The sequence below is a fragment of the Triticum urartu genome, chromosome 7A, assembly GCF_056163025.1.
Source record: "Triticum urartu cultivar PI428250 chromosome 7A, HENAU_Tu73, whole genome shotgun sequence".
Classification (NCBI taxonomy): domain Eukaryota; kingdom Viridiplantae; phylum Streptophyta; class Magnoliopsida; order Poales; family Poaceae; genus Triticum; species Triticum urartu.
This window is the reverse complement of record NC_141879.1, coordinates 418,964,904-418,990,889: the sequence shown is the minus strand read 5'-3', so window position 1 is coordinate 418,990,889 and position 25,986 is coordinate 418,964,904.

Here is a 25,986-nt window from a genome sequence, read left to right as displayed (position 1 = left end):
TCGAATCATACGATGGCACAACAGATCCGGCGGTATGGATCGAGGATTATCTCCTTCACATCCACATGGCACGCGGTTATGATCTACACGCCATCAAATACCTCCCGCTCAAACTTAAAGGACCGGCCCGGCATTGGCTTAACAGCTTGCCAGCAGACTCAATCAGTTCTTGGGAGGACCTGGAAGCCGCATTCCTCGACAACTTCCAGGGCACTTACGTGTGACCACCGGATGCCGACGACTTAAGCCACATAATTCAGCAGCCAGAGGAATCGGCCAGACAATTCTGGACATGGTTCCTAACAAACAAAAAACCAGATAGTCGACTGTCCAGACACAGAGGCCCTAGAAGCCTTCAAGCATAACATCCGCGACGACTGGCTTGCCCGGCACCTGGGACAGGAAAAGCCGAAATCCATGGCAGCCCTCACGACACTCATGACCCGCTTTTGCGCGGGAGAAGACAGTTGGCTAGCTCACAGTAACAACTTATCAAAGAACCCTGGTAATTCGGATACTAAGGACAAAAGTGGCAGGACACGTCAGAATAAGCAAAAACGCCGCGTTAGCAGCGACAGCAATGAAGACACAGCAGTCAATGCCGGATTCAATGGCTATAAATCCGGTCAGCGGAAAAAGCCATTCAAAAAGAATACTCAGGGCCCGTCCAGTTTGGACCGAATACTCGATCGCTTGTGCCAGATACATGGCACCCCCGAAAGGCCAGCCAATCACACTAACAGGGATTGTTGGGTGTTCAAGCAGGCAGGCAAGTTAAGGGCCGAAAACAGAGACAACGGGCTACACAGCGACGACGAGGAGCCCAAGCCGCCGAACAACAATGGACAGAAGGGCTTTCCACCACAAGTGCGGACGGTGAACATGATATACGCAGCCCGCATTCCCAAGCGGGAGCGGAAGCGTGCGCTACGGGACGTATACGCGATGGAGCCAGTCGCCCCAAAGTTCAACCCATGGTCCTCCTGCCCGATCACTTTTGATCGAAGGGACCATCCCACTAGCATCCGTCATGGCGTCTTCGCCGCATTGGTTCTCGACCCAATCATCGACGGATTTCATCGCACAAGAGTCCTCATGGACGGCGGCAGTAGCCTGAACCTGCTTTATCAGGATACAGTGCGGAAAATGGGCATAGATCCCTCAAGGATTAAGCCCACAAGAACGACCTTTAAAGGCGTTATACCAGGTGTAGAAGCCAACTGTACAGGCTCAGTAACACTTGACGTGGTCTTCGGATCCCCGGATAATTTCCGAAGTGAAGAGTTAATCTTCGATATACTCCCGTGTCGCAGTGGCTATCACGCCCTGCTTGGACGAACCGCACTCGCAAAGTTCAATGCGGTGCCGCACTACGCATATCTCAAGCTCAAGATGCCAGGCCCTCAAGGAGTAATTACGGTCAACGGAAACACCAAACGCTCCCTCCGTACGGAGGAGCATACGGCGGCTCTCGCAGCGGAAGTACAAAGTAGCCTTCTCAGGCAATTCTCCAGTCCGGCCATTAAAAAGCCAGACACTGCCAAGCGCGCCCGGAGTAACCCACAGCAGGACCGCCTGGCACACTCGGAGCAAGCGTAGCAATGCGGCCCCAACCCCAGCTTTCGCGACATAGCGAAACCAGTACCTCGCGTACATAACTACGCCCTTGAAATACCATGGGCACAGGGGAAGGGGCACAATAACGGCACGCCCAAAATACGTCTTAAAACGTACTAGGGGCTGTTGGATTCTTTTTTTAATTTTTTTCTTACTTTCAGGACTCCATACTTCGGACGACCTGTTCGGCAATTCGACTGCCGCACAAACGATGCAAGATCCAGGGAGGCAGACAAGCCATGCCGCATTATGGAACTCCCAGGTGGTCTTTGTTACGAGTGGTATACCTGTTTTAAATACAATTCTGCGGCCTGCCCCTAATCAGGACATACTGAATAGTCCAATATCTTTTGCTTACCGCACTATTTGTATCGTTCGGCTTTGATAAATAGCCTCTCTATAAACAATGCTTAGCTTCTTGTCTATTTTTTGCATTGTCTTCTTTTCACATTTATGTTTATTAAATGACATGATTGCACCCGTACACCATGGTACGGCAAACACGCCAGGGGCTTCAGTACCCCTCATAATGGTGTGAGAAGTCCGTACACTTTCACAAGTGCGGCACCCCGAACTTATAGCACTATATGCATTGGCTCCGAATCATGATTTGGGTCAATAGTTGGGTTTGCCCGGCTCCTATGTTTTGGTGCCTTACGTTCCGCTCTATCGGCTAAGGTATCACTAGGAGAACCACTGCGATTGTGCCCCGGTTCAGCTGGGTTAAGCACCTCAGTGGAGAAAGCTAAAACTGACTGTCATGATGTGGCGAGAGACCGGTCGCTGTTCGAGAGGTTTTTCGAGTCCCTAAAGGCTTATGCCACTTCGAGCGAGGAGCTGGCTTTGTCCGGCCAAGGCGTGGATAGCGCCCCGAACTCGGTCTTCCGAACTAGGGGCTTCGCCGAAATTTAAGATTATAGAGTTCTATGGCTAAGTGAGAGTGTTCAAGCATTATAGTCCGATTGCCGGGTTCGTTGTGCTGAGCGCCTCCCTCGAAGGACCCAACTATGGGAAAAAGAGCGCTCAGGTTTATCCCGAACACCCCAGCACTAGTGGCATGGGGGCAGAAGCCGACGACTGGCCATCTCTCAATTTTTGATAAACGGCCGCACAGAAAGTAATATTTTAAATTCAATAAGCATTGCTTAGCGCATATGAACAAGTTTTCAGCGCACAGGATAAACACGAGCGAGTTCATTCAAATATCACATCCTTGGTACATTCATCCGCCACAAGGCGGGCACCTGCAAGAACATCCTTGTAGTAGTTCTCGGGCTTGCGATGCTCCTTCCCCGGCGGCGGCCTGTCCTTCACAAGCTTCTCACCGTCCAGCTTACCCCAGTGCACCTTTGCACGGGCAAGAGCCCGACGGGCACCTTCGATGCAGACGGAGCGCTTGATGACCTCAAGCCTCGGACGGGCCTCCACCAGCCGCCGCACTAGCCCGAAATAGCTCCCAGGCAGGGCCTCTCCGGGCTACAGCCGAACTATGAAGCCCTTCATGGCCTGCTCGGCCGCCTTGTGGAGCTCGACCAACTGTTTCAGCTAGTCGCTCAAGGGCACAGGGTGTCCGGCCTCAGAATGCTGAGACCAGAACACCTTCTCCGTCGAGCTGCCCTCTTCAGCTCGGTAGAATGCGGCGGCATCGGATACGCTGCGGGGAAGATCTGCGAATGCCCCTGGAGAGCTCCGGATTCGGGTAAGTAACAGGTGGTTCACTTTTATATTTCTGCTTTGCATAAAGAATGCCTTACCCGCTGCTATCTTCCTCATCTCCTCCAACTCTTGGAGGGCCTTTTGGACTTCGGCCTTGGCGGACTTGGCAGCCTCTAGGGCCGTTGCAAGCTCGGATGCTTGCGCCTTCGACTCCAGCTCCAAACTCTCATGTTTTTTCATGAGAGCCTGAAGCTCTTGCTGCACCTTGCCGACCTGAGCCCCAAGTCTATCTCACTCGGTGCGCTCCGCGACCGTTTTATTTTCGGCCACAGACAGCGCCTGCTTAAGGGTCGCCACCTCAGTCGTGGCCCCTACAATATGTAGTACAATCCTGTTACTCCTCGAGCCGCCGCTTTGCAATCAAGCCTTTCTATAGGCACTTTTTCTGTAAGGTATTTCTTACCTTCTTCCTCCTCGAGCCGCCGCTTGGCAAGGCCGAGCTCTTGCTCGGTTCGCTCGAGGTCCTGCTTTAGGACACCCACCTCCGCAGTCAGTGCGGCGGTGGATAGCAGCAAAGCCTGCATACGCATATTGACTCTTTTTTGTTAGACTCCTGCGATATTTAGATCCTCTATTCGGCTTTTCTTTCCGAACGCCAAACAGAGCATCAGGGGCTACTGTCTATGCGGTAATATTTTTACATATTTTTACTTACCTCGAAGCCTGTTAGAAGGCTAGCGCAAGCTTCAGTCAGTCCGCTCTTGGCGGACTGAACCTTCTGGATCGCCGTACTCATAATAGTACGGTGCCCCTCGTCGATGGAGGCGTCGTCAAGCACCTCCAGCAGATTGTCCGGCACCTCCGGTTGGACGGAGGATGCCGGCTAAGAAGGCTTTCTCCGCTTGAAATGAGTTCGCCTACCGTGGTCCGGAACTGTGGAAGATTCTGGCGCGGTGTCCGGCACAAAGCCGGACTGAGAGCCCCGGGGAGCCTTATCCCCTTCACTCCTGGAGTCCGGGAGGTTGCCTTGCGGCTCCTCCGGGACCACCTCCTCCTGCCCCGGAGCTTGTCGCGATGCCACTTCGGCATCGTCTGCAGTGCAGGGGGAGACAGCGGGCGGAACTGAGTTCACGTCCGATGAGTCCAGGGAGCCGCCCGACGAGTCGTCGAATTCGGCCTGGGGCGGACTTCATAATTACTTTCGACATTAGGGAAAGCTGTGCAACAAAGGAACATCATGAGTTACTCTGATATCCGAACTTATGATTTCGCCGAATGCTTAGCCTTGTTTGGCCACTCCTCTTTGCCCTCTTCGGCGTCGGGGCGTAGTCCGGCGGAGGGGTCTTCCTTTTCCTAGACCTCTCAGCCTCCCCCGTTGGGGCGGCCTTCCTCTTCTCTCCTCCCTCCGATGGGGGGGAGAGTTTTCTTCTTCCTCCTCCTCGTTTTCGTGGGAGGAGAGCATCTCGGACTCGTCAGATGACGAGTCCGACACCACCACATTGCGGGCACTCTTTCGAGTCCCCGTGGTCTTCTTCTTCTTGGCCTTCTTCTCCGGCACCACATAAGGCGCCGGAACCAGCAGCTTCACTAGTAAAGCTGGGGCTGGGTCTTCGGGCAGCAGAGCTGGACAGTTAATCGGTCCGGATATCGCCCGCCAAGCCTGTCAAAGGTAAGGGAGTTTAGATCCCGCATAGAGTCAAACTGTGAAAAAAGCTTCACATCCTGTAAAAGGTGTAGATGGCTTACCTTGCCAGCGTGACGATGCGAGCTGTATCTGCGGTCCTCGGAGGCGGATGCGGGAGCCTCGGCGCCCTTGAATAGCATCTTCCAGGCATCTTCGTACGTCGTGTCAAAGAGCCTGCTGAGGGTTTGATGTTGCGCCGGTTCGAACTCCCACAGATTAAAATCCCGTTGTTGGCACGGGAGGATCCGGCGGACGAGCATAACCTGGATTATATCAACAAGCCGGACTGGCTTGTTCACCAGGGACTGGATGCATGTTTGCAATCCGGTCACCTCTTTTTCGTCACCCCATGACAGGCCCGTCTCTTTCCAGGACATAAGCCACGTGGGGGTCCGGATCGGAACTCGGGGGCTGCGGTCCATTCCGGATCACGCGGCTCGGTGATATAAAACCACCCGGATTGCCATCCCTTTAGGGTCTCCACGAAAGATCCCTCGAACCATAGGACGTTGGCCATCTTGCCCGCCATGGCGCCTCCGCACTCCGCCTGGCTGCCGCGGACCACCTTGGGCTTGACGTTGAAGGTCTTGAGCCAGAGGCCGAAATGGGGGCGGACACGGAGAAAAGCCTCGCACACGACGATAAACGCCGAGATGTTGAGGATGAAGTTCGGAGCCAGATCGTGGAAATCCAGGCCATAGTAGAATATGAGCCCCCGGACAAATGGGTGGAGTGGAAAACCCAGTCCGCGGAGGAAGTGGGGGAGAAATACTACCCTCTCATGGGGCCTTGGGGTGGGGAGAAGCTGCCCCTCTTCGGGAAGCCGGTGCGCGATGTCCTTGGACAGGTATCCGGCCTTCCTTAGCTTCTTGATTTTACCCTCCGTGACGGAGGAGACCATCCACTTGCCTCCCGCTCTGGACATTGCTGGAGAAGGTTGAGGTGGGAAGTGCGGGCTTGGGCGCTGGAGCTCGGGTGCGCAGGAGATGGATTGGCAAGGGAGGAAGAAGGCGTAGGTAAAAAGGTGGATCCTTGTCCCCTTATATGGGCGGATGCGGTTGTACGTCCCCACCAGCCTAGTAAAACTCGCTTGCCTCCCAAGCGCCGTGATAAGTGGCGCGGTTGGGTTACCCACGTCCGTATTGATGAGAATCCCGTAAAAGGGGGGGTACACGATCTCTGCTTCGACAAGACGTGCTAAGGAAACCGCCTCGCAAAACACGCTGAGGTGGAAAAGTGAAAACGATTCGAGTGAAGGACTTGGCTGTAGTGTGTTGACGCACTACGGAAGACGTCAGCAGATTTGATTTGTGTTAATATTATTCTCTCTATGGCAATATGTGGAAGCTTATTTTGCAGAGCCGGACACTACTCTTGGTGTTTAAAATCTTCTATGAAGGACTTGGAGGAGGACCCCGCCTGGCAATGCCGAAGACAATTTGCGCGCCGGACTCGTCGTCATTGAAGCCTGGTTCAGGGGCTATTGAGGGAGTCCTGGATTAGGGGGTGTTCGGGTAGCCGGACTATACCTTCAGCCGGACTCCTGGACTATGAAGATACAAGATTGAAGACTTCGTCCCGTGTCCGGATGGGACTTTCCTTGGCGTGGAAGGCAAGCTTGGCGATGCGGATATTCAAGATCTCCTACCATTGTAACCGACTCTATGTAACCCTAACCCTATCCGGTGTCTATATAAACCGGAGGGTTGTAGTCCGTAGGCAATCAACTCCATACACAACAATCATACCATAGGCTAGCTTCTAGGGTTTAGCCTCCTTGATCTCGTGGTAGATCTACTCTTGTACTACCCATATCATCAATATTAATCAAGCAAGACGTAGGGTTTTACCTCCATCAAGAGGGCCCGAACCTGGGTAAAACATCGTGTACCCTGCCTCCTATTACCATCCGGCCTAGACGCACAGTTCGGGACCCACTACCCGAGATCCGCCGGTTTTGACACCGACAATGACCCCTATGTCTGGTTCCCATGCATACCCCGATATATTCTGTCGTAAGGGTATTCGGAAACACTTCGCACCTTCGGGTCCAGAGGTCAAAGCAAAAAGGTCGGCCATGACAATTGTTTTTATTATCCAGTTAGAAGGAAAGTACATAGTCACCTAGGACTCAAAAACTTCCTCCTCTATACCATCCAACAGGCGGTCTAATTTACAATCCCATTGGGAGTATCTAGCAGCCACCTCTACATGGCCATATACTAAACTAACATGAATTTCTTCCCCATTTGACCCTATCGGTCCGACCCGAGCCATGTGATTCAGATCCATCTTGGTATATCGTGTTTTTATCATGGCCCAGGCTTCTCGCGCACCCTCCTGGCAGGCCAATATCTTCCATAGTCGGATACGCCACCGCGCTCCCTTGAACAGCTCTACAAGCTTATCCATACTCCCTGGAGGGGAGTCGGATGGCCATAAGGCCTTGGCTACACTTTGCATTGCTAGTCGAGCTCGCTCGTGCAACTGCGACAGCTCTTGCAGAAGATCACTCGATGATCCGGACACCTCCTCTTCAGGACGGCCCGTCAATATACCTGCAATCAATGCAATATCAGCTACTGTTACTTCCTAACTATTATAAGATAAATGCGGTCACATACTGAATATGCCGACTCACAGTTTTTTGTTGTCCTTCACGGAGTTAGCTAGCTGAGCTCGCACGTCTTTCAGTTCTTCGCCCAGTTTGGTGTTCAAATCCTGGAGCTTCTTTTTCTCCTGAACAACTTTTGATAACACATGCTCGCCCGCTGCTAGCAGTTTTTTGGCTCCGTGTTCTTCGCCTCGAGTGGCGTCCAGCTGCTCCCGCAGTTGGTCTAACGATCCAATACAACGATAAGCAACCAGATTAGCATTGTTACTATAAAATTAGGATTTCTCGATGGAGGGAAACATTACCGGGGGATGCCTTCTTGGATTTCTCCAGTTCGGCATTGGCAGCAGACAGCTAGCGCTGACACTTTTCTAGTTCCTGACATAACATGGTGTTCTTCTCCATAAGCACCTGGTTTTACATCGATCCTTAAATCACTTGTTTCAACTACTTTAAGTCTCGGGGGCTACTGGTATATGGTTATCATAGTCAGACAAAACAAACTTACCTGCACATCTTTTAAATGTTGTTTTGTGGCTCTGTTAAGTCCGTCTCAAGCATCTCGAATATACGCATCAGCTGAGTTGAAGGCGTTAAATGACTATTCTGAAAAGCCAGGGTCTTGTAAAATGGCCCTATGGCGCCGATGATTCATGGCGCTCTCCACTTCCGAGTTGGTGACGGATACATCATCTGAATCCTCCGCTGGAGGACAGTTCGGCGTCACCCCGTCTTCATGGCAGGATTTGAATCCTGGCTGCGAGAAGTATGACCAGCCGGACCCCCGGATATAGTCTGACACATCTTTTTCCTGATAAAGGGTAAACAGAAACTTTATAGTTGGATATGACTGCCGAGGTGCATACCTGCAAATTCATACCTCTTTGATGAAGGATCGGCCGTATCTTGCTTTGCCTTCCTCTTAGAAGGCTTGCCTGGTATGGGGGACGATGTTTTACCCAGGTTTGGGCCCTCTTGATGGAGGTAAAACCCTACGTCCTGCTTGATTTATTCTTGATGATATGAGTATTACAAGAGTTGATCTACCATGAGATCGGAGAGGCTAAACCCTAGATGCTAGCCTATGGTATGATTGTATGTTGTCCTACGGACTAAAACCCTCCGGTTTATATAGACACCGGAGGGGGCTAGAGTTACACAAGGCCGGTTACAAAGGAGGAGATATACATATCCGTATTGCCTAGCTTGCCTTCCATGCCAAGTAGAGTCCCATCCGGACACGAGACGAAGTCTTCAATCTTGTATCTTCATAGTCCAACAGTCCGGCCAAAGGATATAGTCCGGCTGTCCGGAGACCCCCTAATCCAGGACTCCCTCAGTAGCCCCTGAACCAGGCTTCAATGACGATGAGTCCGGCGTGCAGTATTGTCTTCGGCATTGCAAGGCGGGTTCCCCCTCCGAATACACCATGGAAGAATTTGAATACAAGGATAGTGTCCGACCCTGCAAAATAAGTTCCACATACCGCCGTAGAGAGAATAATATTTCCACAAATCTAATCTGCTGACAAGTTTTGGCAACATGACATCACGCCATGGCTCGGTGATTATTCGAACCGTTTTTCTTTAACTAGCCCCGCACATAACGTGAGGCAGTTTCCTGACACGTCTTATCAGAGCAGAGATCGTGTCCCCCTTATTATGGGATTCTCATCAATCCGGTCGTGGGTAACCCAACCACGCCTAGGACTCCTAGATTTTAAGCAAGTCCCAAACGGCCACGAGGAGGACGCTTGATATTCACCATCTTTATAAAGGGTCAAGGCTTTTACTTTTTTCCTCCCGTGCTCAATCGAATCCCTCCCCCGCCTCGAGTTCTAACACTCAAAGCCTAGGTCAGGTGCTTCGGATCTTCAATCATGTCCGGATCCAGCCTCCAGGGCCAGTGGATGCCCTCCTCCGTCACGGAAGAGGATACCAAGAAGTTGAGGGAGGCAAGATACCTGACCTCCAAAGTCTCACATCGGCTGCCCGCCTGAGGGCAGGTCGTCCCTACTCCTGAACCCAATGAAGATGTCGTGTTCATCTCCCACTTCCTCCGAGGACTAGGCCTCACTCTGGATCCCTTCCTAAGGGGTTTGATGTTCTATTATGGGCTTGATTTCCATGATCTAGCCCCGGATTCCTTTCTCCACATCTCGGCGTTTATTGTCGTATGTGAGGCCTTCCTTCGCATTACCCCTCACTTTGGCTTGTGGCTCAAGACCTTTGATGTGAAGCCGAAGACGGTCGAGGGGCAGTATGCAGCATGCGGGGGTGCATTAATAAGCAAGATTCCCGGTGCTCCGTGGCCAAAAGGTTCCTTTACAGAAGTGTCCGGATTATGGCAACGGGAGTGGTTCTACATCACCGCTCCCAGAAGTGCCAAGTGGGTAGCGTCCCCCGCCTTTCGCTCGGGCCCTCCACCACAACTGATGTCATGGATCAGCAGGGGGCTGAGCCGGGGTCCAGCCAAGGATGTGCCCATACTGCAGAGCCGCATCCGGGATCTCTTCGAGGGAGATTGTAGTTTGGTTATGGTAGTGCAAGTCATGTTGGTTCGTCAAGTCCAGCCTTGCAAACGCCGGCCCCTCCGCTTGTGGGAATTCAACCCAGAAGGACCGCGCGCTATTCAGAATTTCCTCGGCCTGACGCACGAGGAGATGTACGAGTCGTTCTTCGGACCCCAAATAGAGTGTCCGGACACCTCCGAGGATGTGGGCCTGAGCAGCAACCGCACCGCGGCCCAAGTAAGTAATCCTCTAGCCGAACACACGGTCTCTCATTTCTCCTGACGTCATTCTGAAGAATCGCTTTTTGACCAGGACTGGATAACAAAGGCGAAGATGATCCGGTGTTCGGCCCCACTTCCCGAAGGCTTGGACAATCCGGTGCTGGATAAGATGCTCGAGCCAGCACCTTGCCTGGTGCCCTCAAAGGAAGATGAAGGGGGGAATAAAGAGGGCGAAAGCAGGCCCCCACCGCTACCTATTCCAACCGAGAGAATGTGCGCCTCTATGAGGGAGGATAACCAAGGGAAGGAATCTGGCATTCCCTCGCCCCGGGGGAGGAAGAGGACTACCTCTGATGACCCGGAAACCAAGGTTTCCAAACAGGAGAAGAAAACTCCACCAGAGGGTCCCACCTCGGAGGGTGCTCTTGCCACACAAAGTCCATGCGGGGATCAGCCCTCTAACAAGATGTAAGTAATCAAAAAGTACTTAATAGTGAAGATATATTACCTTACTTCTGAGGAAGATAGCCGAAGCATCTATCTTGCAGTTCGGATCTGAGCCCTTCTCAGCAGAGCTCGTCCTCGGGGGATCTTCTTCTGGAGATGATGGAGAGCGAAACGCCTCCCCCGGATTCCCTGGCTCAAGAAGCGGGCGACCTTGAAGTGTCGTCACAGAGAGTTTCTCCGGATCCGGCAAGGCCAGAAGGTAATCCCATGGTCACCCGAAGCCCTCGGTATCCGGCTCTTGAAGAGAGCAATCAAAAGAGTCTGGCACCACTTGGTATGCGTTCGGACGTACTAAAGGGTCTGCTAGAGCGAGCGACTATCTCAGAAGAGCATCGTACATTAATGTGTATGGTGATTGAAAGGATTTCGTCCGCCGAAAACGGGTTGCATGAAGCCTTTATGAGTCTACTGACGGGCTTTGAGGTACGTGGAATGATATGCGTTTGTGGTAGTACCGCACATTTTTAGGTGTGCCCTGTGTAGATAGTAGCCCCTGAGACTCTGGTTGTCGTCGAGAACGGCAACGAATAGAGGATTGTAGTCCCAGGTAATATACAGACTGTCGTTATGTGCAGGTGTCTGAAGCTCCGGTGGCTAGCCGGACTGATGGGGTTGCCGAACTAAAACGGCGACTGGATGCGGCGGATACCGTCATCGAGCTTGTTAACAAGCAGCTTGACGAGGCACAGGGTAGGTGATATTTATAGTGAATGTCACATAGTAAGAGCAGCGTGATGCCAGTATCTTTAATATGTTGTCACTTCAGATGGACCTGCCACCGTGGAGGCCCTGCGGGCGGAGCTTGCCCGAGCCAAGGAGCAAGCAAGGAGTAGTAATGCGGCCGCTTTGAAGGCGGCCGAAGAGTTGAAAGCCGAGAAGGCCGCTCATAGCGAGAGCAAAGAGAAAATGGCCAAAATGGCTGTGAAGTTAAAAGACGCTGCCGACCGCTGCCAGTTTCTTGAAGAAGAAAACCGGGCGAAGGTTATGGACCTTGAAAAGGCCATAATGGCGACCAAAGACACCCGCTCTGTAATGAGAGCGAAGAAGGAGGAACTACGTGAAGCTGGGGACATTGTGGTTGGGAAGCCCTTTATGCCGCGGAGGAAGTTCGGCGATCCGTGGTATGCCCCTCTGGATCGGCTGTGGAGTTCGGCCGACGCATATCTGGACTTAGCGGCGAGCGCTGTCGATGCTGCCGAATACTTCCGAGATCAGACAGATCGTGAAGTGGACAAGCTGTTCTGGTCGCAATTTAACGTTCCAGAGTGTCTGCTTCCATTGACTGATCATCTTGCCGAATGGGCCGAACTCAATAGATTGTCTGGACTCGCCATGAGGTCTGTCGTGGATCATCTGTGGCCGGAAAGGCTAAGGCCGAACAACTATTTTAGCTTGGTGCAGCAGTTCATTGGTGCGGTGCCGCGCATTAATGCGATGAAGAGATCGACGTGCATAGAAGGCTCGCGGATGGCCCTTGCCCATGTCAAAACATACTGGGCAGAGATGGATGCCACTACTCTCGCGACGCAGGGTTCAGCCATAGGCCGAGTGGCTGTCGAGCACAATTTTGAAGAAGTTCTTGAGGGCGCTCGTACGATAGAGGCCTAGTGCTCGAAGAATGTTATGTTTGAGTGACATGTATTCCCATTGTAAACACAACGTTTTATTGAATTTATCAAGGCTGTATTTATAATTTTGCCCGAAAGTATCGTGATGCCTCCTGTGCGGCCGTTTATGTATACATGTATATAACCTGAAAGATTGCAGTCGTTGGCTTCAGCCCCCACGCATATAATGCGGGGGTGTTCGCAGAAGACGCGTATTCACACATAATCCAATGTCTTGGTCCTAATAAGGAGGTGATCGCGCAACGAACTAGGCAACCGGACAATAATGCTTTAACACTTTCACTTAGCCATAGGAGTTTGATAGTGGGGCTACTATATAGCCCCTGGTGGCTCCGCACTCGTCCGGATTCAGGGTGCGTACAAGCATGGCCGGGAAACGGCCCTTCATTAATGCAGAGGAATCCCGAAGATTCCAATAGGTCATCGAGTGGTTAACCAGTCTCACGCTATATCATGACAGTCAGTTTTGGCTTTCTCTACTGAGGTGCTCGTCCGGATGAACCAGGGCACAATCGCAGTAGTTCTCCTGGTGCCGCCTTAGCCGATAGAGCGGAACATAAGGCAGCAAAACACAGGAGCCGAGCAAACCCAACATTTGACCAAAGACATGATTCGGAGCTAATGCATATAAGGCCAAACTCGCGATGCCGAACACTCCCTAAGGTATTCGGTCTTTATGGTGTAAACTGGGTCTAAACAGTACCCTATGTAATAAGCCGCTGGTGTCCAGGTACGTGCATTATTCTGGCGTGGCCACATGCCAAGACGTCAGCATCCTTCTCGGTTGTACTGAGAATCCAAGGGATGTAAAACAACAAGATACAGTAAAAAAGGTTTACGCAGGGTCTTAATCTACAAAGAATCCTTGGAACGGGTCCCTGCTGCATGTTTGCGCCTGTGTCTCCGTTGTGCCATATCCTGGACGGGTGTAGCACGATGGTCATCTTAAAAAGAGAGGAACTTAATTGAAAAGTTACCATGCAAAAGTTAAGTTATACTAAATAAACAATATATAGTTGAAAATGAGTAAAGGTGAGCCTTATTGCCACTTTTGCGCGCGCGTTGAGCCCCTTGTATTGTAATAGGGGTGTAGCCATCAAACCTGTATTAATTACATATAGCTGAGCCAAACTCGTCTAGCCGTGTCCATGGTCTTAACGACCTGTCAAATGCTTGAGTTGGTGAGGCCGTTTAGTGTGTGGCGGCCAAGGCGGCCGCGCCGTCTTCGACGCGCAAGGAGCGCTCAATATTTCCATTTACTGTAATGATGCCGCGTGGACCGGGCATCTTGAGCTTGAGGGAAGCGTAATGCGGTATTGCGTTAAAGCGAGCGAAAGCTTCGCGTCCGAGTAGTGCTTGATAGCCACTTTGGAACGGAGCGACATGGAAAGTTAAAATTTTGCTGCAGAAGTTATCGCGGAAGCCGAATATAACCTCTAGTAGCAGGGAGCCCCTGCAGTGAGCCTCCGGGCCTGGCGTTACTCCTTTAAACGTAGCATTGCTGTGGCAAATTTTTGTTGGGTCTATCCCCATTTTGCGGACTGTGTCCTGATATATCAGATTTAAACTGCTTCCGCCGTCCATCAGGATTCGGGTGAAGTGGTATCTGTCAATTATTGGATCTAATACCAAGGCAGCCCATCCTGCACGCCGGATACTTGCTGAGTAATCCCGATGGTCGAAGGTGATCGGTTGGGACGACCAGTGGAGGAGCTCCGCGGTGATAGGCCCTGGGGCATGTTCCTCTAAAGGTGTCGCTTTGTTTCTCCCTTTTATCACATGTAATACGTTGACTGTTTTGACTTCTGGTGGGAATTTCTTCTGTTCCCCTGTGCTTTTCTTGCGAGGTTCGTCCTTCGTCTTCACTTTGTGTATCCTGCCCCTTGTGTTCGGCGTTGAGCTTGCCGGACTGTTTGAAGACCCAATATTCTCTATGGGTATGATTTGCAGGTTTATCAGGGGTGCTATGGATCTGACATATTTGGTCCAGAATTTTGTTTAGGCTGGAAAATTCGTCTCTGTTGCCTTTGGAGGGCGACTTCTGCTGCCCTGGCCGAGAGCTTCTAAATCCGGCGTTTACCACCGTGCTCTTCGGGCTGTCTTCTTTATGCCGGCGCTTATTCTTGCTGCGTCATGATTTTCCGTTTCCGTCCCTCACTTCGGATGTACTTGGGTCGCTGGTGCTGCATCAGGCTAACCAGTTGTCCTCGCCCGCGCAAAAACGGGTCATGAGGCTTGTTAATGCTGCCATTGTTCTCGGCTTTTCTTGGCCGAGGTGTCTAGCAAGACATTCGTCTCGAACGCTATGCTTGATGGCTGCTAAGGCTTCGGCGTCCGGACAGTCAACTATTTGGTTCTTTTTAGTGAGGAACCTGTTCCAAAGTTTTCGGGCTGACTCACCGGGCTGTTGAGTTATATGACTTAAATCGTCTACATCCGGTGGTCGGACATATGTCCCTTGAAAATTTGCCCGAAAGGCGTCTTCGAGCTCTTCCCAGCTTTTGATGGAGTTTTCGAGGTGGCTTTCAAGCCAGTGCCGAGCTGGCCCTTTGATTTTGAGGGGTAAGTACTTGATGGCGTGGAGATCATCTCCTCGAGCCATATGGATGTGGAGGATGTAGTCCTCAATCCAGACCCCAGGGTCTGTTGTTCCATCGTATGCCTCGATGTTTACGGGTTAGAATCCCTCTGGAAATTCATGGTCCAGCACCTCGTCGGTGAAACATAGAGGGTGTGCGGCACCCCTGTATTTGGGCATACCGTGGTGTTCGGATGTTTGTTGTGTTGCATTGTATGTTGGAGCGCGCCTGCGTGGTCCATAGATGGATCTGGTTGCGCCATCCTTTTGATGCGAGCCCTTACGCGGATCGCGTACTGGTTTATGTGCGGCGTCGATTGCCGCTTTATGTTGGATATGAGGTCGTCTATCCGACCGGATGGCCGTTTTATTTTTTAATTGTGGAGGATCTAAGGCCTCCTCATCAAATTTAGGTAGCAACTTTCGCTTCGGATAGCTCTTGGTGTGGCGATTACTGTCGTACTTCGCTGCAGTGTTGAGTACTTCACTCCATTTCATTTTTAGTGTGTCTTGTGCAGACTTGAGCCTTTGCTTCTGTTTTTTCAGACTCCTCGTTGTGGCGACAAGCCTTTGGTGGGCATTATGTTGCTCCTGGCGCCTGTCCGGTGTGATCTCGTCCGGACTGTTATCTTCGACGGGGTTGGGTTGTTCGGCTTGATTTTCTGTGTTGCCGTGGTCGGGCAATGGTTCACCCTGCTCTAACACTGGGTCTATGTGATCGTTATTTCTGCCGAGGTGGGATTTGGAGCGGCGTTTACGCCGCCACTTTGACTTCTTCTCGAGGGAACAACCCTTCGCTGCGTCCTTCCGTTCCTTGTCGTTATTTTCTTTAGGTGCGTCCACCATGTATACGTCATGTGATGAAGTGGCTGTCCAGTGCCCTGTGGGCAGTGGTTCCTCTTCGCCTCCCGCATCGTCATCCTTTGCGTCGATGTCTTCGGAGTCGAAGTCGAGCACGTCGGTTAAGTCATCGACAGTGGCTACTAAGTGGGTGGTGGGTGGGCAGCGATTTTCTTCGTCATCCGCATCCCAATCCTGCCGGACGTAGTTTGGCCAGGACTCTCCTGACAAGGAGAGAGACCTTAATGAGTTCAGTATGTCGCCAAAGGGCGAGTGCTAAAAAATATCCGCGGAGGTAAACTCCATGATCAGCGCCCAATCGGATTCGACAGGAACGGGCGCAGGCGGTTCGGAGTCCATGGCCGGAGAAGGATCCGGCAGTTTAGCGACACGGCTCTCGTGAAGGGTAAGGTCGATATTCGGGTCAATCACCGCAGAGGATACAGCCTCCGTGGTGGGGTCTATCCACCCGTTCATGGATGGCGCAACTGACTTCGAATTGAGGGTCGGAGCGGCTGCCGGTGCGATCTCCTGAACACTGTCCGATGGTAGAGCTAAATCGTACCCATCGTGACCGCGTGGCGCACAAGGCAGGGGCTCGAATCCGCCGAAGATCAAGTCTCCGCGGATATCGGCCATGTAGTTTAAGCTTCCAAACCTGACCTAATGGCCAGGGGCGTAACTTTCGATCTGCACCAGATGGCCAAGCGAGTTGGCCCACAGTGCGAAGCCGCCGAACACAAAGATCTTTCCGGGGAAAAAAGTCTCACCCTGGACTGCGTCGCTATTGATGATCGTAGGAGCCATCAAGCCTAATGGCAACGACATAGAGGAACTCTCAATAAAAGCACCAATGTCGGTGTCAAAACCGGCGGATCTCGGGTAGTGGGTCCCGAACTATGCGTCTAAGGCGGATGGTAACAGGAGGCAGGGGACACGATGTTTTACCCAGGTTCGGGCCCTCTTGATGGATGTAAAACCCTACGTCCTGCTTGATTTATTCTTGATGATATGAGTATTACAAGGGTTGATCTACCACAAGATCGGAGAGGCTAAACCCTAGAAGCTAGCCTATGGTATGATTGTATGTTGTCCTACGGACTAAAACCCTCCGATTTATATAGACACCGGAGGGGGCTAGGGTTACACAAGGTCGGTTATAAAAGAGGAGATATACATATCCCTATTGCCTAGCTTGCCTTCCACGCCAAGTAGAGTCCCATCCAGACACGAGTCCCATCCAGGACTCCCTCAGGGGACGCTCTCTTCGGAGACGCTCCCGGGGCAGCATGGCACGCTGAACGCTTACCCTTCTAAGCATAGGATAGTGCGGTGGGTAAGGAGGAATGAGAAAACTCTTTTGGATAAGGTGTCTTTGGATTACTTACGCGTGAAGCAGGAAGGGGTCCGGGGTAGTCGGCGATAATGGGTACATATGTACCGTCGTAGCTCATTTGATAAAATACTCCATCCTCAAGCTCCACAAATATGTCCGGATCTTCCTCATATCCGGGGTCAAGATCCCGGTTTCAATTCTCCGGCTGAGGGGCAGGCTCATGGATCCCCTCGACAGCCTTTCGCCATTCCTGTTATGAGCAAGATAAGACGTTGCCTGTCGAGAATGATTCAGAATAAAATAATGGAGCTGAACCTTACCCAGCTGGGAGGATTATACATGGAAAACCCATCTCGGATTTGGAGACGGCTGAACTCCTCCTTCTCCCCTCTATACAGCTCGGCCAGTATTTTGGCTAGGGCGGCAGGAGTCTTTGGGCCCTTTCGGCCATAGCGTGAGGCATCGTCTTCTCTGTTGTACTGCCACATGGGCAGCGCTCTGTATTGAAGTGGTTGGACCCCCCGCGTTATCTAAATCGCCATCACCTCGGCTACTGACAATCCGGACTGGGCACGCGTGTTAATCTTGCCCAGCAGCAGGCTGATCTCTGTGCTATCCTCTTCCTCGAGGCTCCGAGGGCGCCAGCTATGGCGTTTCTTCAGCGGAGCGTTTGAAAACTCGGGGAGGCCCATGCGAACAGGGTCGGGTAGAGCGACGTCGTCGATGTAGAACCATTCGGACGGCCACTCTTCGGGAGCATTCTTCGGCGTGATGGACAGGTATCCGGTCCTGATGATGCGCCACACTTCGGCTCCTCCCACTTCAAAAATTGACCCACCTTGATTGTGAGGGATAGGCAGAACAATCTTCTCCACAAATCGAAATGGGCCTCGCAACCCAGGAATAGTTCGCATAAAGAGACATAGCCCGTGATGTGCAGAACGGAGGCCGGAGTAAAATTATGTAGCTAGAGACCGTAGTACTCCAGAAGCCCTCAAAGGAATGGTTGAATTGGGAATCCCATGCCCCTCAGTAGATAGGGGACGAAGAACACTCGTTCTGCCGCAGACGGATTGGGGAAATCCTCCGCCTGGGTTTTTCAGTTGAAGGAGGCCAATCCTGCTCGAACAGGGACCATATCTGTAGGAGGAAGAAATCCTTGCATTTGTAGCTTTGCTAATTGGCTGTGGGGCATGGAGCACTTCTACCACTTGCCCCTCTCTAGGTTGGAACGGGAAGAGGAGCTGGGAATATTGGCCATGTTGGAATGGTTTTGCCTGGCGGTGCCTGAGGATTTTCTCCGCGTGATGCTGAAAGGATCTGAGATCCAATCTCTTTAAATAGACACTCTATCTTGCCGGTCTAGGGTGATATTTGCAAAAAATACCCTGACTATCCACATTCGCCCAACACATGGAAGATGAAGTCATAAATGCACAAAAGCCAATGGGTGCGGCATTGAATTGAAAGTCGAACACCCTACTTGGAGGACGTCGGAGGAGGAACCCGCCTTGCAATGCCGAAGACAATCTGCGCGCCGAACACCTCGTCATTGAAGCCTCGTTCGGGGGCTACTGAGGGAGTCCTGGATTAAGGGGTCCTCGGGCGTCCGACCTGTTAGCCATGGGCCGGACTGATGGGCTGTGAAGATACGAAGACCGAAGACTGCACCCGTGTCCGGATGGGACTCTCCTTGGCGTGGAAGACAAGCTGGGCAACCGGATATGTAGATTCCCTTCTTTGTAACCGACCTTGTGTAACCCTAGATCCTCCCGATGTCTATATAAACCGGAGGACTTAGTCCGGATAGGAGACTCATTATCATAGCCATACAAGCTAGACCTGTAGGGTTTAGCCATTACGATCTCGACGTAGATCACCTCTTGTAATACTCATATTCATCAATATCAATTAAGCAGGACGTAGGGTATTACCTCCATAGAGAGGGCCCGAACCTGGGTAAACATCGTGCCCCTTGTTTCCTGTTACCATCGACCTTAGACGCATAGTTCGGGACCCCCTACCCGAGATCTGCCGATTTTGACACCGACAGTCTCCCTTCGAATTTGGCATTGTGGGATCCCTTCCCGCTCAATATTTGGGAAGAGGCCCAGGGCCTCTATAAATATGACTAGCCACCACCATAGAAAGGGGGCGAATCAAAGAGAGAGAGAGAGGGAGGGAGAGAGAACACCTCAACTCAGCAAGCACAAGAACACCTCAACTCGCGAGGTTGTTCTTCCCTTGTAACTGTTCATCCTCAGCCCAAGAGGCAATCCACCACACCACACTGGAGTAGGGTATTACACCACAACGGTGGCCCGAACCAGTATAAATCTTGTGTCTCGTGTTCTTTGGGTTCGTCGAGCTAGGTCGTGGGATCGTGGAGTGTGCGAGGTAGAGGGGGAGAGATCTTTGTGCGCGCCCCAGTGTTCGAACCTCAAGGGTTTTGCCGGAACCCGAAATCTGACAAGGTTCTTCATTCAAAACAATCATCTCTACTCCTCTCTCTCTTGGAGGTGATTCCTCTCTTCTACTTCTCCTTTTAGGTGAGTCTTCCTTTTGTAGGGAGCCATACACTCATTGGAGTAGTGTTAGGGTCTTCCACAACTGTAGCAACTACGCTCATGACTAGAAGATCTTTTGTCATTGTAGGACCTTGGCTTGGAACTTCTTTCTTTGTTTCTACTCTTGTAGAACTTGTTGAAGCTCTTCACCATTAGGCTCAATTCCTCATTGAAGACTTGTTTCTCACCTGATGATGTAGGAGCATCACATGAGGCTTTGTAAGCACCACTAGACTTGTTGTGAAGCTCTTCTTTATCCTTGAGTGATATCTCATGAGAAACAATTCTACCAATGACTTCGGTTGGCTTGAGATCTTTGTAATTGGGCATCATTTGGATCAATGTGCACACGGTGTCATATTTTCTATCCAAGGCTCTTATGATCTTCTTGATGACGAATAGGTCAGTCATCTCTTCACTTCCTAAGCCGACAATCTCATTTGTGATGAGGGCAAGCCTAGAGTACATTTCAGTAACACCTTAACCGTCCTTCATTTTGAACTTGTCAAGTTGACTTCGAAGCACATCCAATTTGGATTCCTTGACAGAATCGGTACCTTCGTGCATATCAATGAAAGTATCCCAAATTTTCTTTGCATTCTCAAGACGGCTGATTTTGTGGAATTCTTTGGGGCACAATCCGTTGAAGAGGATATCGCAAGCTTGAGAATTATATTGCAACATCTTCAATTCTTCCGTGGTTGCTTCAGGATTTGGTTCTCACCCATCGAAGAATTCACCTTGCAATCCAATACACACAATAGCCCAAACGACGGGGTTATGTCCAAGAATATGCATTTTCATCTTATGCTTCCAACTAGCAAAAATTAGTACCATCAAAGTAAGGACCTCTACAGTGGTAATTTCCCTCACTAGACGCCATACTCTCCTAGGTTGTGAAACCAAGGCTATGATCACCAAAGCTATGGAATCAAGGCAAATGGAGACCAAAGCTCCAATACCACTTGTAGGATCGAAAGTATGTCTAGAGGGGGTGATTAGACGACTTGACCAAATAAAAATCTAGCCTTTTCCCATTTTTAAGTCTTGGTAGATTTCAGCAATTTTTCACAAGTCAAGCAATCAACGTACACATGCAATCCAAAGAGTATAGGAGCGGAATGTAAATGATTTCATATGAAGGTAAAGGGGAGGAGTTTAGAGGGAGCAAACGCAATATAGACAATGGGATTTTTGGCATGGTTCCGATAGGTGGTGCTATCGTACGTCCACGTTGATGCACACTTCTACCCATGAAGGGTAAGGTTGCGCGAGTCCATGGAGGGCTCCACCCATGAAGGGTCCATGAAGAAGCAACCTTGTCTATCCCACCATGGCCATCGCCCTTGAAGGACTTGCCTCACTTGGGTAGATCTTCACGAAGTAGGTGATCTCCTTGCCATTACAAACCTCTTGGATCAACTCCACAATCTTGACGGAGGCTCCCAGGTGACACCTAAACAATCTAGGAGACACCACTCTCCAAAAGGTAATAGATGGTGTGTTGATGATGAACTCCTTGCTCTTGTGCTTCAAATGATAGTCTCGCTAGCACTCAACTCTCTCTCATAGATTTGGATATGGTGGAAAGATGATTTGAGCAGAAAGCAACTTGGGGAAGGCTAGAGATCAAGATTCTTGTGGTTGGATTGGAATGTCTTGGTCTCAACACATGAGTAGGTGGTTCTCTCTCAGAAAATGAATGGTGGAAGTGTAGGCACGTTCTGATTGCTCTCTCCACGAATGGAGGAAGGGTAGAGGGGTATGTATAGCCTCCACACAAAATCTAACCGTTACACACAATTTACCAAACTCAGTGGGACCGAATAGTGAAACTCGGTCCGACAGATCCAGTTCAAAATGTGAACGTTAGGCTTTTCAGTGGGACCGATATGATCAACTCGGTGGGACCAATTGTGTTAGGGTTAGGGCATAACGTAATCTCAGTGATACCGATCAAATGAACTCGGTGAGACTAATTTCAGTAATAGGAAAACAGAGAGTTGGTCAGGCAAACTTGGTGGGACCGATCACTCATTTTGGTGAGACCGAAACTTTACGAAGAGGAAACAGAGAGTTTGCATTGTGAACTCGGTTGGACCGATTTCTCATCTCAGTTATACCAAAACATTACGAAGCGAAACAGTGAGTTTTCAATCCCATCTTAGTGAGACCAAAATCCTTATCGGTGAGACCGAACTGATTAGGGTTTCTGGCTATGGCTATGTCAAATGAACTCGGTGGCGCCAGATAGATCAAATAGGTGGGGCCGAGTTTGACTTTTGGTTTCAGACATATGTGGATATGAGAAAGTGGTTGAGGGCTCTTGGAGCATACCACTAAGCATTTTGAGCAAGCAGGCCATTAAGCAACACCTCATCCCCTTTTAATAGTATTGACTTTTCCTATGGACTCGATGTGATCTTGGATCACTAAAATGGAAAAGTAGAGTCTTGAGCTTGTGCCAATATGTGTCCTTAGCATTTTGAGGGATCCACATCACTAGTCCATGCCATGCCAATCATTGAACTTTCTGAAAAGATTATCTTGAATGGATATTAGTTCAATGAGCTATATGTTGTTAATAATTACCAAAACCACCCAGGGATTAGTTGCATTTTCACATGCAGACTTCATAAATTATTTCTTTTATCATTTACCTACTCCAGGAAGAGTAGGAATTAAGCTTGGGGATGCTGATTGATACGTCCATTTTGCATCATGATTTTATATCGATATTTATTGCATTATGGGCTGTTATTACACTTTATGTCACAGTACTTATGCATATTCTCTCTTATTTTACAAGGTTTACATGAAGAGGGAGAATGCCGACAGCTGGAATTCTGGGCTGGAAAAGGAGCAAATATTACAGACCTATTCTACACAACTTCAAAAATCCTGAAACTCCAGAAAGTCAGTTTTTGAATATATAAAATGTATTGGGCGAAGAAAGCACCCAAGGGGGACCACCCACCATCCACGAGGGTGGGGGCGCGCCCTACCCCCCTGGGCGTGCCCCCTGCCTCGTGGGCCCCCTGGCAGGCCTCCGGTGCCCATATTTTGCTATATGGAGTCTTTCGCCCTGGAAAAATCATAAGAAAGCTTTCGGGACGAAGCACCGCCGCCACGAGGTGGAACCTTGGCGAAACCAATCTAGGGCTCCGGCGGAGCTGTTCTGCCGAGGAAACATCCCTCCAGGAGGGGGAAATCATCATCATCGTCATCACCATCTTTTCTCTCATCGGGAGGGGGTCAATTTCCATCAACATCTTCACCAGCACCATCTCCTCTCAAACCCTAGTTCATCTCTTGTATCCAATCTTTGTCTCAAAACCTCAGATTGGTACCTGTGGGTTGCTAGTAGTGTTGATTACTCCTTGTGGTTGATGCTTGTTGGTTTATTTGGTGGAAGATCATATGTTCAGATCCTTTATGCATATTAATACCCCTCTGATAGTGAACATGAATATGGTTTGTGAGTAGTTACGTTTGTTCCTGAGGAAATGGGAGAAGTCTTGCTATAAGTAGTCATGTGAATTTGGTATTCGTTCGATATTTTGATGAGATGTATGTTGTCTTTCCTCTAGTGGTGTCATGTGAACGTCGACTACATGACACTTCACCATTGTTTGGGCCTAGGGGAAGGCATTGGGAAGTAATAAGTAGATGATGGGTTGCTAGAGTGGTAGAAGCTTAAACCCTAGTTTATGTGTTGCTTCGTAAGGGGCTCATTTGGATCCATATGTTTCATGCTATGGTTAGGTTTACCCTAAAACTTATCTTGTAGTTGCGGATGCTTGCAAGAGGGGTTAATCATAAGTGGGATGCTTTTCCAAGGAAGGGCAGTACCCAAGCACCGATCCACCCACATATCCAATTATCAAAGTAACGAACGTGAACCATATGAGCGTGATGAAAACTAGCTTGACGATAATTCCCATATGTCCTCGGGAGCGTTTTCCTTTATATAGGAGTTCGTCCAGGCTTGTCCTTTTCTACAAAAAGGATTGGGCCACCTTGCTGCACCTTGTTTACTTTTGTTACTTGTTACCCATTACAAATTACCTTATTCAAAACTATCTGTGACCAATAATTTCAGTGCTTGCAGAGAATACCTTACTGAAACCCGCTTGTCATTTCCTTCTGCTCCTCGTTGGGTTCGACACTCTTACTTATCGAAGGGACTACGATAGATACCCTATACTTGTGGGTCATCAAGACTCTTTTCTGGCGTCGTTGCTGGGGAGTGAAGCGCCCTTGGTAGGTGGAATTTGCTCAGGAAATTTTTTATATAGTATGCTGAAATTTACTGTCACTTGATACTTTGGAAAGTAATCCTTTGAGGGGATTGTTCGGAGTATCTTCACCCCGACCAGTAGAGCAAAGAGTTGCTCCTCAACCTACTGAACCAACTTAAAATGTTTATTTTGAAATTCCTTCGGGTATGATAGAGAAACTGCTAGCTAATCCTTTTACAGGAGATGGAACATTGCATCCCGATTTGCACCTAATCTATGTGGATGAAGTTTGTGGATTATTTAAGCTTGCAGGTATGCCCGGGGGTGTTATCAAGAAGAAGGCCTTCCCTTTATCTTTGAAGGGAAAGGCATTGACATGGTTTAGGCTATGTGATGATATTGGATCATGGAACTACAACCGATTGAAATTGGAATTTCATCAGAAGTTTTATCCTATACATCTGGTTCATCGTGATTGTAATTATATATATAATTTTTGGCCTCGCAAAGGATAAAGCATCACTCAAGCTTGGGGGAGGCTTAAGTCAATGTTATATTCATGCCCCAATCATGATCTCTCAAAAGAAATTATTATTCGAAAAAATTATGCTCGGCTTTCTCTCAATAATCGCTCCATGCTCGATACTTCTTGTACTGGTTCTTTTATGTTGAAGACTATTGAACTCAGATGGGATTTATTGGAAAGAATTAAACGCATCTCTGAAGATTGGGAACTCAACAAAGTTAAGGAGTCAGGTATAACAACTATGTTTGATTGTGTTAAATCTTTTATGGATATCGATGCTTTTCCTGAAGTTAGTACTAAATATGGACTTTACTCTGAGATAGTAGCTTCTTTTTGTGAACTCTTTGCTAATCATGTTGATCTCCCTAAGGATAAGTGGCTTAAATATCATCCTCCAATTGAAGTAAAAGTAGTTGAACCTATTAAAGTGGAATAAAAGACTATCACTTATAATGTTGATCCTATTGTTCTTACCGCTTATATTGAGAAACCACCTTTCACTGTTAGAATGAAGGATCATGCTAAAGCTTCAGCTATGGTCAACAAAAGTAACATTAGAACACCCAACCCCTCTAAGCAAATTAAAGTTGAACCTAGTATTGCTATGGTTAAAGATATCTTGGTCGATAATATTGATGGGCATGTTATTTACTTCTATAATGAAACTGCTAGAATTGCTAGACCCGATACTAAAAATAAACATAGACCTATTGTAGGCATGCATGTTATTTCTATTAAAATAGGAGATCATTGCTATCAGGGCTTATGTGATATGGATGCTAGTGCGAGTGCAATACCTCATTCTTTATACGAAGAAATTATGCATGATATTGCACCTGCTGAGTTAGAAGGTATTGATGTGACAATTAAGCTTTCCAATAGAGATACTATTTCACCAGTTGGGGTCGTTAGAGATGTTGAAGTCTTGTGTGGGATAGTTAAATATCCTACTGATTTCCTTGTTCTCTCTTCCCCACAAGATAACTTTTGTCCCATTATATTTGGTAGACCCTTCTTGAATACTGTTAATGCTAAGATAGATTGCAAAAAGGATGTTGTTACTATTGGTTTAGGGGATATGTCTCATGATTTTAATTTTGCTAAATTTCGTAGACAAGCCCATGATAAAGAATTGCCCAGTAAAGATGAAATCATTGGTCTTGCTTCCATTGTCGTGCCTCCTAGTGATCCTTTAGAATAATATTTGCTAGACCATGAAAATGATATGTTTATGAATGAAAGATGCAAAATAGATGAAGTATTCTTTAAACAGGGACCTATTTTGAAACACAACTTGCCTGTCGAAATTCAAGGGGATCATCCTCCTCCCAAGGGAGATCCCGCGTTTGAGCTTAAACCATTGCCTAATACTCTTAAATATGCTTATTTGGATGAAAAGAAGATATATCCTATTATTATTAGTGCTAACCTTTCAGAGCAGGAAGACGAGAAATTATTG